Raw genomic sequence first — 17,025 nt, forward strand, 5'->3', positions numbered from 1 at the left:
CTTAAAGTGCAACTGATGTAGGACTTCTTAAACAGATGACGAGGGAGGTCGGTGGGAGATGGGCTAGATGGGTGATGGATACTAAGGACAGCATTTGTGATGAGCACTGGGCGTTGTATGTAAGTGATAAATCACTGAATTCTACTCCTGAAACCAATATTGCACTGTATGTTAAATGACGGAAATTTAAATAAAATAATAAAATAAAAATTTCATTAGGAAAAAAAAAAAACAGTTGTCCTATTTCTACATGTTTCATCAAAATCTAAACTTTTTAGTACATGATGAATTCAACTTTATTATGACACAGGAAGTTTATATCACAAGAGCCTTAACTTTTCAAAGTAATTTAATTAGAAATTTAAAAACAAGTAAATAATCACCTTAAAAATAGTGTGAATATCTATAGTGTTTGGGCTTAATACTTCAAGCTCAGGGCAACTCTCCCTCTTCATTTCTAGAAAATGAAGGAGGAGGCACTGAATTTCATTCATGAGTGCTGAATGCATATGCATACTTACATACATAAACAAACTTCAAGGTGGCAAAAGAGATAATAGGGAAATGAAATCCTCTAGATAACATAATAGGCTAAAATATGGTCTTTAAGGAAGAGTCTCAGAGGAAAGCATATGATTTAATGCGAAAAGAGCAGATTCCTTGTGATGCTTTCATTTGCCTGTTGATATTGAATGTAAAATCACTGATATTGTTGATGCCTCTTCCTTGTCCCCATCACCGCATCAAGTTTTGAATAGTTGTTAGACTTACTAGCAGTTACTAATAACAAATAGTAATTAATAGCAAAAGTAAATTATGTATTGCTGAGAACAAAATCTAGCCTGTCAGAAATACGGTGTAACAATGAGCTTTTCACCAAATGGCATTATTTAATAGAAAAACATGTTGAAAGCCCAACCCCTCTCTGCGTACATAACCCACACGAAGTGTAAAGGCAAATACAACTAAAAAACTAAAGGCTTAAATCTCACTGCTGAAAATACTGGAAGGGACTTCCCTTCTTCCTTTCCTTAAAGCGTTTACTTTAAAAAACTTTCTGTTTGAAATGTAAGAATATATTTTTAAAAGCTAAATAGCCTATTGCTGACTTTAACATTCGAGAATGTCTTCTCCAGGACCTGGGAACTATCTCTTTGAAATAGGATCTTCATAAAAGATAGTGTACCAATTTCTCAGTCTCTTTGAGGTGGGAGAGGGTTGAGTGGGTAAGAGCCTAACTTCATTGGGTGCCTTGCTCCAAGATACAGAATTATCTCTTATGGTAGAGATGTGAGAAGTTTATCTCCCTTTGGATTAAGCCAATTAACAAACACAGATGGCCACGACAAAGCCCAGGTGAAATTAAGGTGTTGAACTGCATGTGGCAAATGTTGCTATCAAGTTCTCTTTCTTGAGTACTAGTTACTGTTTATTTTGAGAATGCATATGTAATGGGTCATGTCTGCTTGCCTAGACAAAAGAATGAGACTTCTGCCTATCATTGCAGTCTCTTATTGGATTTTTTCTGATGTATATAACGTGCTGCTTTAATGCCTATTTAATAAGAAAAAAAAATGTTTTATTTCTCTTCTACCTTCGTGGAGAGGTTTTCTGGTTTGGAAAGAGATTTTGTTTTTATTTTCCCAACAGGACCCACCCCCTACAAAGAGAAAATTCACTGCTCCTTATTTGATATAGAGATCTTAAGTGTAAATTCAGGGAAATATAGTAAATTTAAATGCAAAACTATAACTTATTAATATTTCATTTCTCAACTGTATTTTCCACCAAAGCATTTTGCTGAGGAACATCAACTTTTTATGGCACAAAATTTGGGGCCTGATGCTTTTTTAAATAATTAATTGAAAGAAATACTTGTTTTGCACTGAACATATGGGTTGATATTGCTAAAATGTTTCTTCATTTACAAATATAGGAATTAGATTTCTGAAACAAAATGACAATAGCTTCCTTTCTTCCTCAACTTATTAGTGATATAACTTGTATTGTTTGAGAGTTTAGCTGTGATGTTAAAATGCTGTTATATCTTTCCTGGGTCAAGACAGGGAGCACTGAAGCAGAGAAAAGGGAGAGAAGTTTCCACAAGCCAGCTATGCTCTACTGCTCATTGCATTTGACATGCTTCATGATGAGTGAGGGATACAGTAAGTACTATGTACAGCCTTACTGCAGCCAGTTATAATTATATCAGTGAGTATTTGAAAGTATGGCTATTTCCAAATGTGGAGTCTATGAAAGTGGATAATACAATTTTAAAAACCAAGATCAAAGTTTATTTTGCACTATAGTGATATTTATAAATTTTCAATGAAAATACAGGGATTTTGAAGAAAACTACATCTTTAATCTGACCTAAAATTAACATTAAAACACATCTCTGACACTGTTATTTACTAAAATTACCAGAGTAAGTCTAGCTAGGTTTAATCTTTCTTCTGGGTTCAGACATAGGGAATTGGTAAAATAATTAGCAACTTAATTATGAAACTTGAGTGAGGCAATCTGAACTCTCATCTAGTACGATGTCGTTAACTAACATCAAACTTATCTGACCTTCAAATTCCACAATGGTGAAATCAGAAAGCTGCTTTTCTTTCTTCCTACTGGTTCTTTGCTTATTACTTCATTTTTATTATTATTCTCTTTTCCGTTAAAATCAAATGAGATGTTCCATGTAGAAGCAACTTGTAAAATTCCAAGTACTAAGCAGATATCGTTATTTATATTTCCCCTTTTTCAAGCTGGTTGTATATAAATGCTAGCACATATCCTTTGTTTCCTGAGCAAGTATTTGAAATTCCTGGTGCTCAGTAGTTCTAGGCTCTTTTCAGAATTCCATTGGCTCTAAGACTGTGACTGGATACTGACCTAAGAGACATATATTCAGAATACTCTGCGATTTTATTACTACTGTTAAAAGAACTTGCTTAAAAGTAGTTCACATGCCCCTTTTTTTGGCTTTACAATCATATGCCTTTCCTAGCTTTCCTCATTTCTCTATTCCTTTTATGTTTTAAAATCCTTGAATGTATTTTCTGATTAAATCCAAGGGTGTGCTCATATACATTCATTTACACATTAATGAAAGATAGGACATCCTAGACATGAAACAGTACAATTATAATTAGAGACAGCCTTCTGATCCACTCCAGGAAATTGCTTAAGTCCCTTTTATGCAAGTAGAGTCATATGGAGATGAAAGTTGTATATGTCATGTAAATCCTCAATAAGCTTGAATGGCAATAGGTAGGTGGTGGTGTTGCCCCTGCATATGGAGTGATGAGAAGCCCGAGCAGTGCAGCTGAACAATAACCTTTAACAAGTGCTTCAGTGAATCTTTAGAAGATGTATGATTTTTATTTGTACAGATAATTTTCTCATATTTTCCCAAAAAAGCATTGAGAAAGGTAACAATAACAAAACTTAAAAAAAGAAAAGTGAAATAGACATCAAAACAAAGTATCAGTGGGAGATATTTATAAGCAAGAAAGTCATAAGGAAAGGAAGTCCACTCTTAAGGGCCATAAAAGAGTTTCTAATTGTTTGCTCAACTTTGAAGCAGTCGAGAGAAAAGGGTGAAACATGGTCACTTACAGAACTGTCATCATCTGAAAGGAGAGCACATTAGTTCCTTAGGGCAAGAAAGCTATACCTTGCATACTTCTACCAAAATGAAACAAAACAAACTTAAAACTTCACCTATGGTTCTATCTAAGGACTACAAAATGATAGTTTTTGTTTGTTTGTTTGTTTGCTTGTTTTTCTTTTTCATACAGTTTTCCTAAAGATAATAAAGTCATAGATTTCAAATAGCAAGATAGTGTTCCTTCTTTAGAGAACTGAGGACTTAATATTAACATAAAGCTCAGTAAGCTTATGTATGTGTAGTCTGGCTTTTAGGGATAGACAAAGTACCTCGAGGAGTAGCTAGGTTGGATACCATCCAAACCATTGACGCAGATAAGTTCTCTAATCCAGTATATTTATTTGAACTGAAGAACAATACAGAATAATGTATTCTCTGATGAGAACCTAGGGCACTGACTTTCTGAAATGCTGATGGAAGGTTAATTTATATGCATTAAAAACCAGACAATGAATAAATATAATCAAGAATTGTTCAAGAATTGATGGCTAGTTCAATTTAGACTCATAGGTGGTAGAGAGTAGTTGCTGAAGATTGTCAAGCTTTATTTTAAGTACACATGTCTTTTGTACATGCAAATTTAATCAGGTTAGCATCAAAAACTCCAGGGAAGTCATTTCAGTGTATCAGTATTTCTTCTTGATAACTCAGATTTCAAGTCGCACATTGTTATAATTTCTGAACAAAAATAACCGTATCTCTATACAGAGCTTGTAATTCCCTTTTTATCGCCAAAAGTATAGTACTTATGTAGTTATCAGATAAGAAATATTTAAAATGGTGCTTTTTTAAAATAACAATATAAATTATAAGTATCAACGAAGAACAGCTTACATCTCAAAAAGCATACTACATATCCTGCATATTCCCAAAATAATGAGGAAGATATCTCTAATATATGTAAGAGTGGCGGGACCCCAAAATTTAGAAATTCAGGAATGTGGCAGAGTCCTTAATCATAAAAAAAAAAAGGAATAAAATCTTACCGTTTGCAACAACATGGGTGGACCTAGAAGGTATTGGTTCTAAGTTAAATAAGTCATACAGGGAAAGCTAAAGTTACTCTTATTTCATTTATATGTGGAACCTAAAAAACAAAGCAAACAAAACAGAAAGAGACTCAGAGATACAGGAAATAAACTGCTACCGAAGGGGAGAGTGGGATGGGGGTTGGGTGAAATAGGTGAAGGGGATGAAGAGGAATAAACTTCCAGTTGTAAAATAAACAAGTCATGGGGATGTAATGTACTACACAGGATATATAGTCACGAATACTGTAATAACTTTGCTTGCTGACAGATGGTAACTAGACTTATCGTGGGGATCATTTCGTAATGTATAGTAATATCAAATCACTATGATGTACACCTGAAACTAATAGAATATTGTATATCAATATAGACTTCAATAAAAAATCATTATCTCTACTTCTTTCTGGATTATATTTCTCTTCCTCCCTTCATTTAGATGTGGTCATGTGATTGACATCTCTCCCTCCCCGACCCATAAAAAAAACATATTCCCCTCATGGTCCTCCATGCACTTTGCCCTCTGCCAAGTCGCTAAGGGCCAACTTGGAAGACGCATGTTGAAGGTGCAGTGTCTCTGACGTTTATTATTGAATTATTATGTAAGAAATTAGCACTTCTCCAACCTGTAACTGCCTTGCGTTCGATACCTGAATGAGGAACAAAAGTCTATGGTTTGGAAACATGACACATTTAAGGGTATATTTATACTATTGTTAGCTTCTTCAAGTCATTCAATGTCCTTCACAAGAGAGATCTTACTTTTATTTGAGAGGCATTTCACTTCTTTATGTTTCTATGTATCTATGAAAGCTGGTCTTCACATTTGTGTTCACATTTGGATTAGTTTGGTGGCAACTTGTATTCTCTAGATTCTTTGAACTCATCTCTTATCCTTTCTTATGCTCCAGCCACTCTTGTCTTCTTTCTGTTTCTCCCAAATGACATGCTTATATCCTTTTAGGCCTCCTGCACTTAATTTTCCCTCTTCAATGTTCTTTCTTTCCTTTCCTCTTTGCATGGCCTACTTCTAATCTCTCATGTGTTAACTTACATGGCATCATATCTGAGAGATTTTTTGCTAACATTAAGGTAGAAGACCTATCACTTGACTTCCCATACCCCATTATTGTGCTTTACCATGATGAGAATTTAGCTTCTTTATTTTCTTTTTGAAAGTCATGTGTGTGCATGTGTGTGTTTGTCTCGCCTCTAAATTTGGCTTCCAAGATGACAAAGTCTTTGTCTTTTTTATTCCCCAACTTATCTTCAGTGCTTCAGATAGATAATTTTTGGTACATAATAGGAGTTTGAGAAATATATTTTTCAATGTAATGTGAACACTGCCTGTTCAAAGATAGACCAATAGATAAAGAGTCGGATTGTTAAAACCAGTAGATTCATTTTCTAATATTTGGCAGTTTATCTTCAAATATTACTAAGCAAACTAATTTATTTACCATAGAGCTGCATTATATGGGGTGATACGTAAATATTGACGCTGGCTGAAATTCCATAAAAGTTTTATGGGTACCTATTTAACATTACATAAAAATTGAAATGAATCTATATAGTGCTTTACATACACCATAACCTCACAGTTAATGAAGAGTTACTGCCTCTGAAGAAAGTAATTAAAAGGTGACTTATGCATTGATTTTCTCACAAGGTGCAATGAACTTTTAAACATAGCATTATTGTATTTTGAAATTAGTAGAAATATGAAACCATGTTTAACTTCTTTAAAAATCAAATTGATGGGGGCGCCTGGGTGGCTTGGTCGGTTGAGCGTCCGACTTCGGCTCAGGTCATGATCTCACAGTCCGTGAGTTCGAGCCCCGCGTCGGGCTCTGTGCTGACAGCTCAGAGCCTGGAGCCTGTTTCAGATTCTGTGTCTCCCTCTCTCTCTGCCCCTCCCCTGTTCATGCTCTGTCTCTCTCTGTCTCAAAAATAAATAAATGTTAAAAAAAAAAAAATCAAATTGATGTCTTTTATTTAAAGACAGAGTTGCATTTAATAGATATTAGCTGCTATTCATAAATGGCTTATGGAATAAGCACTGCAGTTGTTGAACATAAAAACATTTTATATCTGACTAATTTATAATTAATGTCTTCACATTCACTACCGTTTGATTAAAGTTATATTATTTATAAGACATACATTTTTAATTAGAATATAGGTATTTAGAAAATCAATTAATTTTCTTTTATTTAAGGAATATGTGTGTTAAGGATAAAAATATTTTTAATGTTTATTTATTTATTTTGAGAGAGAGAGAAAGGGAGAGAGAACGTGTGGGAGAGGGGCAGAGAAAGAGGGAAGAGAGATCCTCTTCAGAAGACTCTCTGCTGGCAATGCAGATCCCAACATGGGGCTCTAACTCATGAACCTTGAGATCATGACCTGAGCCAAAATCAAGAATTGGTGCTTCAACAACTGAGCCACCAAGATGCCCCAAATATAAACATATTTTAAAGGGATAAAAAATTATGAAGATAATTTCTTTTAAGAAGTGGAGAAAGTCATTGAATGTTTTCATTCCAGATAGGTTTTATCCCTGTTCTTTGCAATAATACAGAAATCGAGAGCTAAGTACTTCAATAACATGACGTTTGTGGGAAGATATGATTTACCAAGTTCCATAATTCTATTTACTCATAAATACATACTTCTCTTTATTGAAATTTAAAAAATAATATGCTACATATTTTATCTCTTCACAAATTCAAATAATACTGAATAATAAAAAAACAAAAGACCTTATTCTCTCCTAAAGGAAATTATAGTTTATTTAATAAAACCAACGAATAGGCAGATGACTCACAGAGCAACATACAGGATTAATGAATAATTTGGTATTTATGTGTTATTGAAGATGGTAATAATATGGAACAGTAGATTCACTTTGGGTAATTGAGGGATATTATGTAGAGGAACTGGCATGATCCTGTCAATAAAAACCTTTGAAGTCACAGTTTGAGAAAGGAAAATGTATTAGAGTTATGTCCCCCTTGTAGAAGAGACAATACTTTAATTAAGGAAAGCTACTATGAAGTACTCTTTTTGAACTTAGATCTTTGTATTCAAGAAAATTATTTAGCTTCCTTCTGTGAGCTGACAAAGGAATTTATTATGTCATAAAAAAAAAAACAGATTGGGGCGCCTGGGTGGCTCAGTCGGTTGAACGGCTGACTTCGGCTCAGGTCATGATCTCGCGGTCCATGAGTTCGAGCCATGCGTCGGGCTCTGTGCTGACAGCTTGGAGCCTGGAGCCTGTTTCGGATTCTGTGTCTCCCTCTCTCTGCCCCTCCCCCGTTCATGCTCTGTCTTTCTCTGTCTCAAAAATAAATAAACATTAAAAAAAAAAATTAAAAAAAAAAAAAAAAACAGATTCACTAATCAGCTAAGCAAATTTTGTCCATGAGGTTGTTGTATTAAACTCTTTCCCCGGGGCGCTTGGGTGGCTCAGTTGGTTAAGTGCCCAACTTCGGCTCAGAGGTCGTAGTCTCACAGTTCGTGGGTTCAAGCCCCAAGTCAGGCTCTGTGCCAACAGCTCAGAGCCTGGAGCCTGCTTCAGGTTCTGTGTCTGCCTCTCCTCTGCTAGTGCTCTCTCTCGCTCTCTCGCTCTCTCAAAAATAAATAAATAAACATTAAAAAATTTAAGGTCTTTTAACCTAAAGGATATATTTGCTATTTCTATTACTGTCTTTACTTTCCATTCAATAAAAATGAATAAAAACTCCTGTTGTTCACTAGTTTCATTATAGAGATTGCCTTCTCTAGATTGTAAACATTTATATTTTTATGAATGTCAGAGCTTGTAAAATAATTTTTAATAGTTGTGGAATGTCATAAACCATGAAAAATGCAGTAAATACTGACAGTTTATAAAAGTAAGCATTGTTACTCACTTCAAGTATAAATGAACTTGAAATGATTTTTTTTAAATGTTAGCACCTTAAATGGAATTATTTTCTTACAGACACTATTAAAAACCCCTAAGTGATTTATGGCATTTAAAACAGCTGCCCTTTCCTATATTCCTCCTACACTGTTAAAAATAAATGGTGGTTAGGAAGGGTCAAAATCCAATTATGGATTTATGTTTAAGTGCTTACTCATTTTCCAATAACCTCTTTCTACAAAAATTTCATAGCATAGACTAAGGGGGAAATAGATATAATATTAAGGATAATCCAATCTTAAGATTTTTAAAAGTAGTATGTTTAGCATGCAATGGTTGTATATTAAGGAGATATCTAATTCTGCCTTAATATTTTTTTTGAATTTATTGTCATATTCCTCTATTTACTACTTAAAAACATCTTTAGTGAAGAGAGCTGGCTACTCTCTATAAGCTTGCAAATGGAGATATTAATGAATATGAAAAGAACTGTCACAGTTTAGCCCCTCAACTCCCTTTCTTTCCAGAGCTGAGTGACTCAACTGCATGAGTAGATATATATTGTCCCTAGTTTAGATAATGACCAAAAGAATTTAGCTTTAGTCTCATTTTTTAAAAAAAACTAATATTAACTCATTTTTGGTTCATCTGGCCACGGCTGGGCAAAACGATATTAGTGACTCTTCTAGTTTTTCCTTTACCCCTGTCACCCATGATGTCTTTATTTTTATAACTGAAATTGATTTGCATTCACTCATTTACATGACTAAAATGTATAATAGCAACTAAGTCTCAGGATTGTGCCTTGTACATATTTTTTACTTTATACTTTAGCAACCTTCTTATTTTGCACAGTTCACTGGATATACTGCTTTAATATCGTCTTGATTTATACCAAGAACCATCATCTTACACCCAAGGGTAGCACTCCTGTCTAGGTTTCCAAGGTCTTGAATGTGAGACTATATACCTTCCTCAACGAAGACTGCAGTACTTTCATAGAAGCTAGTGACTTATGGACGCTTTAGTTCATACTATCTACTTAGCTTGGGATCATATTCATACATTGTATGTCTAGGAAGCCGTATTATAATGTGCTGTTAACTCTTTGAGGTATCTTATTGCTTTATGTTCAACTTCCATCAGAGATGATGTGTGTGAAAATTAACTAGAGCTCATGGCAACCATTAGACAATGTGCTTATCTACCACACTAAATATATATATATATATATATATATATATATATATATATATATATAATTTAATATGGGACAAAATCAAACATAAAACCTAAACAATTTTTTTAAATATTTACTCTCAGAAGTGTTTGAATCTAATCTACCATTCCTATTGTTAGGATTTGTGTCAAGTTCACATATCCCCAAAAGTAACATGTCCCTAAATAAATAACTGGTTAACATGTCAAATCGGAAGACGTAATGATAGGATTTGGACTAAAAACAAACAAACAGAAAAAACACATTGAAAATAAACATGTAATTTTTATATAAAAAATTTATTTCACACACACACACACAAAGTTTTATTTCATAAGTTGTTCTATGCTCTATACCTAACAAAGACTTTATTTATGTACCCTAATTATTCTCTTAAAATACATATAAAATTTTAAAGTGGAATTATTAAAAACAAAAAAACAACCTGTCTCTGAGAGATACAATTAGTAAATGTTAATATAATGCACTAAGCTAGTAGCCCATAAAAGCAAGAATTACGATAATGTCATAAATTATTTTCAAGAGCCAAGTAAATTTTTATAGGTTATGTACAAGACACTGGCTATTGGGAAACAGATGGAAAATTTTTATGTGTTGAAATAGAATTGATTGTTCTTTTATGAATCTTATAGCTGGATACCTTCCCAATCTTTCTTATTTTTTTCTAACAATGTGCCTTTTGAGTTTTCTACAATAGCTCATCATATTTTCTTGGAAAAAAAATATATTCCTTTTGTGTCCTTCCCAGTCTTTATGCCATTAATTTATTTTGTTTGGATTATTAAGCTAATTAGTGACACCAGTGCAATGATATAAGCTGTGATTGTGAGGATCTTTGTCTTATTTCTTATTTTAAAATAATTTTCCCCAAATTTCCCAATTTTCCAAAATTGATGTTATAACATGAGTTTAATCTTCAACATATTACAGAAATTCTTTGTTCTCTAGTTTCATATATATATATATATATATTTAATTGTATTTTTAAATTATATTTAAATTTTTTAAATTAAAATATATATATATGTTTTTAATTATGAGGATATCATATTTTGATGATACTTAAAACTGAATCTCTCATGTGTGCTCTTTCTACTTTGTTAATGTATTGAATGGTAGTTATAGATTTGATTTGTGCACCTACTCTTGCCTATTCCTGGGATAAAATCAGCTACTCATGTTGAATTAACTATAACTAATACTGCCAGAATTGAGAGCATGAATACCTTGTTAAAGATATTAAGGGCTTTGCTGAGGAAGAGATTGACTGTAATATTCCTATCTGATAACATGTCTGTCTCTTTTCTGTATGAAGGCGATCTGGCTCTATTCAATGAGATGAAGATTACTTCCTCTTTACATTATCTTAAAAACTTTGGATACCATTGGAATGATGTGTTGCAAAAAACATCTTGCAGCCTTAGACTTTAACAATCACCTGGGCCTTTCGTTTTCTTTGTGATTTCATAATGAGTGCTTCAATATTCCAATTTACTTAGAATTTATAGGAGTATTCAGGTGTTTTGTAATTCAGACATCTTGGTATTTCATCAAAATCTAGAACTTTTTCTAGAAATTTTGGTATCTCGGGGTGCCTGGGTGGCTCAGTCGGTTGAGTGTCTGACTTTGGCTCAGGTCATGATCTCACTGTTGGTTTGAGTCCCACGTCGGACTCTGTGCTGAGAGCTCAGAACCTGGAGTCTCCTTCGGATTCTGTGTCTCTCTCTCTTGGCTCCTCTCATACTCTCTCTCTCTCTCAAAACTAAATAAACATTAAAAAAATTAAATAAAAATAAAAAAAGAAATTTGGTATCTCATCAAAATCTCTAAGATATTACTATAATAGTCATTTCCATATGCAACTGTCTCTGCTCTATGATTACTAATATTTACACATCTGTTCCTCTTTCTTTCTTTCTCAATTTAGCCAGATATTTTTCTCTTATTTTAATTTTTCAGAGAATGAGGATTGCATTTATTCTTTTTCTCTATATTGTGTTTGTTTTCTATGTCTTTGCTTTCTAATTTTATCTGTACCATCTCCTTTGTTCTTTGTCTTTTAGGAAAAAATCTTTTCAGTGTCTGCAAATACATCACCCAGGATATAAATTTGACAAAATAAATGGAATAAAATTAAAATACTTTCTGTTACTGGAAATTCTATTTTTAGCTCAAATTAGTCTTTTTATACCTAAGAATCCTTATCAGTTGGTGAAGTTTATGATTACATTACATATTTTGTTTACATTTGTTTAAATTAATTATATATTTTATTTAAATTATGGCTTTCCTGGATGTTTTTTGATCTTATCGATTAGCTTTCATTAGCAAGGGTATATATTTATTCCCTTTAAACATAAACATATCATATTAGGTATATGCTTCAGTCTATCAAGATCGCTATGGATTATGGGTCTCTCATCCAGATTGCTAAAACATTTGATATCTCGATTTTGATTAAAATGTCCTTTAAGTTATTGATAGCTATTTAATAAATATAAACGTGAAGGAAAGGCCTTTATCAATGTTAAAGACATCTGTGGAATAACATCAATTTTTTGTCTTATTTTTTACATATGGCCACTCACCTCATAAACCTAACATATAACTCATGTTTCTCTTCGTAAGTTACCTCAAAAACATTCAAAGTTGATACCAAAGCACTATTGTTCTAAGGAAAGTCAGCATGAGTTGAGTATTTATGCCTGCATGGGGTAGGGAGAGAGTTAATACATTACCAGAGTTGTTATGGAAAACTATAGGAACTATTAAACACCCACTTTGCTTTTTACAGTTATATATTAAAAAATCAGTAATTCACAATTTTTAATTTCATCTAGTCATTTTACAATGTTTCATAAAGAAAAAATAAATAGTATACTTCTTTACATTTATCATATTAATCCTATTATTTCAATTCTATTTGATTATTTATGTACATCAGTTTACATTTCTTCAAATTCTGGTGTATACTGCTTATGAAGGTGAAGTTCATATCCCAGTGAAGAAAAACCGAGAAAAATGAATTGTGCACCTGGCTCTGTGACTGTGAAGTTGTGACTTCCACCTACTAATTTGAATAGGCATTTGTGATATTCCTGCAACTAGAATGACTGGGTGACTTATCAAAAGGAACATATTACTTCAGGTCAAAGAGAGGAAGAAAAAAGATTCAAATGAAAGAAAAAGAATTAACTTTATTATACAGGCACAAACAGGTGAAGGCAAATGCAATTTATTCCAGTGAAATAACTGATTAATGATATACTACAATTATTTTCTCAGTAAACTGTTCATTAAAATATATACTTTTTCAAAACAAATTAATAAACTCTATTTGTCCATTTCTTGTTTAAACATAAATGTGGATAGTAATGAGAAATGTTAAAACTGTGTCTATCACGAACAGTAAATTTGAACTTTCTTGCTGATTAATTTCATTCTTTAATATTGTTAGCAAATTTCTCCAAGGTTGACTCTGTGTTTCTGCATTTCAAAATATAACTTTGACTAATTTAAATGGAGCAGAATAACAGTACACTCACCTACATTAAACTGACATTAAATAGCAATAGTGAGAGCAAGGCCTAATAGTGTGCGCCTCTAATCCACTGAAGGGCTTGACCCTAATGGCCAAGGGCATTTCAATTAAGTTTCATTGTTCTTCATTACATTTATTCAATATATGTGCCTGATGTGCTTGTCTCTGCTCTCACAAGACAAGGAAACATTTTATAAGGGTTAAGGGTAACTTTGGTTTTTATATCATTGAATTCTAATGGGAAATCTCTTCAGAGTTTTTAAAAATAACAATTCAGCAGTATTATTCCTTCTTTAAGTTATTATTGTTTCCTAGTCTTGCATAGAATACTCAATTAACTTAATTGTTCATTTTACTCTCTATGGTAGATGTGCTTCTATAACCCAAGAACGTACAATGATTGTTTTTGGTGACAAAAACAGAGGAAGAGAAATGGCCGCGACCCAGATTAATAAGGTTATATTCAAATGGTCTCTTATATCATATGAAGATCTTAGTGTTAAAGCTTTATAAGGTTCATTTAACAGAGAAATGTATTTATTTCGTATATATCAGAGGTTGTGAGTCTCAGGTAAGATAGTACTCAGGGCAAATGCTATTGGTAAGCAAAGATTTTACTTTATGTTACATAGAGAGACCCCAGACGATGAAGATTTAAAAGATTTGTACATATTCCTGCCAAATAGTGATAAAAATGTCAGCAACAAGAATAGAGAATGAACAGCTAGTGTAAATGACATCAACATGCACACTCACATGCGCGCACATACACACACACACACACACACACACACACACATCAAAACCAACAAAAGTAATGCACATTCATGGTAAATAAAGCTCTTAGATGCTTTGAGACAATGTTAGATATCAGGAGACAGACAAGGAACAATATTAGTCCCTTCTGAGGAATCCAAAATAATGACAGTAGTTGGATAGGTTGCTCGTTGTTGCTAGGTCACAGAATCAAGTTCATATGACTTTATCTATTAGTGAGTATAAGCAAAGAGTAGAGTTTTTATTAAATAAAATATGATTTAATGTAGTAGAAACTAGAAAAGACATAACGAAATATAAAATGTTTATATGTGGAAGTAAAACAGCAAAACTTCATATGATTACCATTTTATATGCTACATGTTTTTTCTCAACTAGCTTTTTAAATTATTTTATGCAAAAATTGTTTTTAAGACTCATTTATATTGATATGAATAGTTCTAGTTGCAGATGTATGTAATAAAATATAAAGAAATGCAGGGAATAATCAACACAAATTCAACATTTTATAACTTCTGTGTTGAAGAGGAGTATAATCAGTGAAGGTTTATAGGAAAAATTTAACTCGACTTGAAGTTGTAATAGTGGAGGTAGCATTTTTTATATTCTCTTTTTAAGTTTATGTATGTATTTGGAGAGAGAGAGAGAGAAAGAGTGAAAGCATGAGTTGGGGAGGGGCAGAGAGAATGAGAGAGAGAATCCCAAGCAGGTTCCATCCTGTCAGCGCGGAGCTCCATATGGGAATTTTTGATCTTATGAACCGTGAGATCATGACCTGAGCTGAAATTAAGAGTCGGATACTTAACCAACTGAACCACGCAGGTGCCCCTGTGTCATATGTATATATATCATATATTATATTATTATATAATAATATAATGTAATATATATAATAATATATAATGTACATATATGTTTTATATATATACATATATATATATATATATATATATATATATACCTTAAAAAATTTAAGCTTTCTCCATAATTTTTGACAACATGACCTATAGACTAATGGTTTATTTCACAGTTACTCGAGGATAGCAATGGAGCAGGAATAGCATAAGATACAATGTGAGAAGGAACTGATAGAACTGAGGGCCCTGAAACATGCCTGCATTACAGCTCGTCTTTTCCTTTAATCCTAGTCACAGCCAAAATCCTTCACGGTGAGAGAATTTCACAATGAAGTGTTCTTTAACTTAGAAGGCTCAACATTAATAAGCATGTTAAATAAACTTTCATATTGTACATATCTTAGTAATTCTTATATCAAAGCTTCTTTCACAGCACTCTCATGATTGTTCAAGTGCAGTTGCATGTGTGTTTGTCTAGTGCTTGCAAATACAGAAGTAGATAGTGACTGTGTATGTGTGTGTGTGGGGGGGGGGCGGATGTGAACATACATGCTTCTACATTGAGTTTTGCGCATGCTTGATTTAGATCTCCTTCTGAATTATCTGCTGTTACTTTTTTAAACCCAATTACCTCTGATAAATAGAGGCCCAGAATAGAATGCCACTATGTCTAATTGTCTTTGTGAGGATAATAGATTATGAGGTGGCTTTAATATTACGATATACTATAATTTTGTTCACACAATGGGCAGTCTATTAGGACTTGCCCTTGATCAGATCAAGGTTTAAGTTCTTCCTCCATTATCTTTGTCATTTTGAAACTTCTTTTAATCTCTTTGGTCTTCACTTTTTGGACCTATAAAATAAAGACACTGAGTTTGAACCTATAGAAGAAAGTTATTGAACTAAATAACCTTGAAGCTCTCTTATGGTTTGAATATTTTATCATCAATTCTTATCAGTAAAGATGATTGAAAAGAAAATGATAAAGCTTACTGGAGATATAAAGATTTGGTTAGCATGATATTGAGGCATCATTCTTAATTTTTCTTGTTATTCCTACTTATATAGTTACTGAATTGAAATTCACAGACTTTCTATACAAGATACAATTTTTGTTAAAATCAAATGAAATATTAACTTCCAAACACCAACCTCCAAAGTTAAAAGTACATATCCTTTGATTTTTAAATGTACCAATGAAGGAGACACAAATGTTCCTTTTGAAGTTTGAGATACATTATTTAAGTAAATTTTCCATCGGCCTATTTGCAGCTAATGTAAGCAGAGTTAGATAAAAATTCCACTATGGATTATGGCTGCTGTTACTAAAACCTAACCTAAATGGAAGAAGCAATAAGAAACTTGAGTGTGAAAACCTCAATGAAAAAAGTCATCAGTCCAAGAACTACTTAATTAAACTTTAATATAATTTATCAAAAGTCTATTTTTCTTCCTTCATTATATTACATGTGCATGTGTCCTCAATTTCTGGATGCTTAGTACTTTAAATGTTTCTGAAAAAAATACACTTCGTTGAAAATCAGCAAGGAATTTGCCATCTGTTTGCAGAACAGCAATGTCAAGGCAAAGTGCTAGCCTGTGGTACATGTCCAAAACCCTAACAGAAATGTACAAGGTGCATATGCTTGCAAATGTGGTTTTAAAATCAGAAGCCAATTAGTGTGCTCAATGTTTCCAAACCTGATCTGGGTTTGCATTACTTACAAAGAGGCTGCAAGCTCAAATAATTAAAAATGACTACTTTGAGGTACAACTTAGCACTTGTTCTTAATAATAATAATAAGAAGAAGAAGAAGAATATTAACTAATATTTATAATTTTTGGGGACCAGATCTCTCTTTAAACCATTAGCCATGGGTTAGGTTTTTGCTAGTTGTAAGACTTTTTATTTATCCCTATCTAGACTTGTTCAAAGAATTACATTTGTATAATGTACTGAGATTTTATCAGCACATATTATAAACTTAAGAAAAGATCACTATTA

The 17,025-nt window shown here is 32.8% G+C and overlaps 1 long non-coding RNA gene across 2 annotated transcripts in view; it reads left to right on the plus strand.

Moving 5' to 3' along the window:
* The first annotated feature begins 2,069 nt into the window (after positions 1-2,069).
* The window catches only part of LOC122216994, a 32,873-nt gene continuing 17,917 nt past the window's right edge, over positions 2,070-17,025 (plus strand). For both annotated transcript variants that reach the window (XR_006201236.1, XR_006201235.1), the window contains exon 1: positions 2,070-2,165. This is a non-coding gene — a long non-coding RNA (uncharacterized LOC122216994). The remainder of the gene's footprint in view (positions 2,166-17,025) is intronic.

Source organism: Panthera leo, chromosome B1, assembly GCF_018350215.1.
Source record: "Panthera leo isolate Ple1 chromosome B1, P.leo_Ple1_pat1.1, whole genome shotgun sequence".
NCBI classification, from domain to species: Eukaryota; Metazoa; Chordata; class Mammalia; order Carnivora; family Felidae; genus Panthera; species Panthera leo.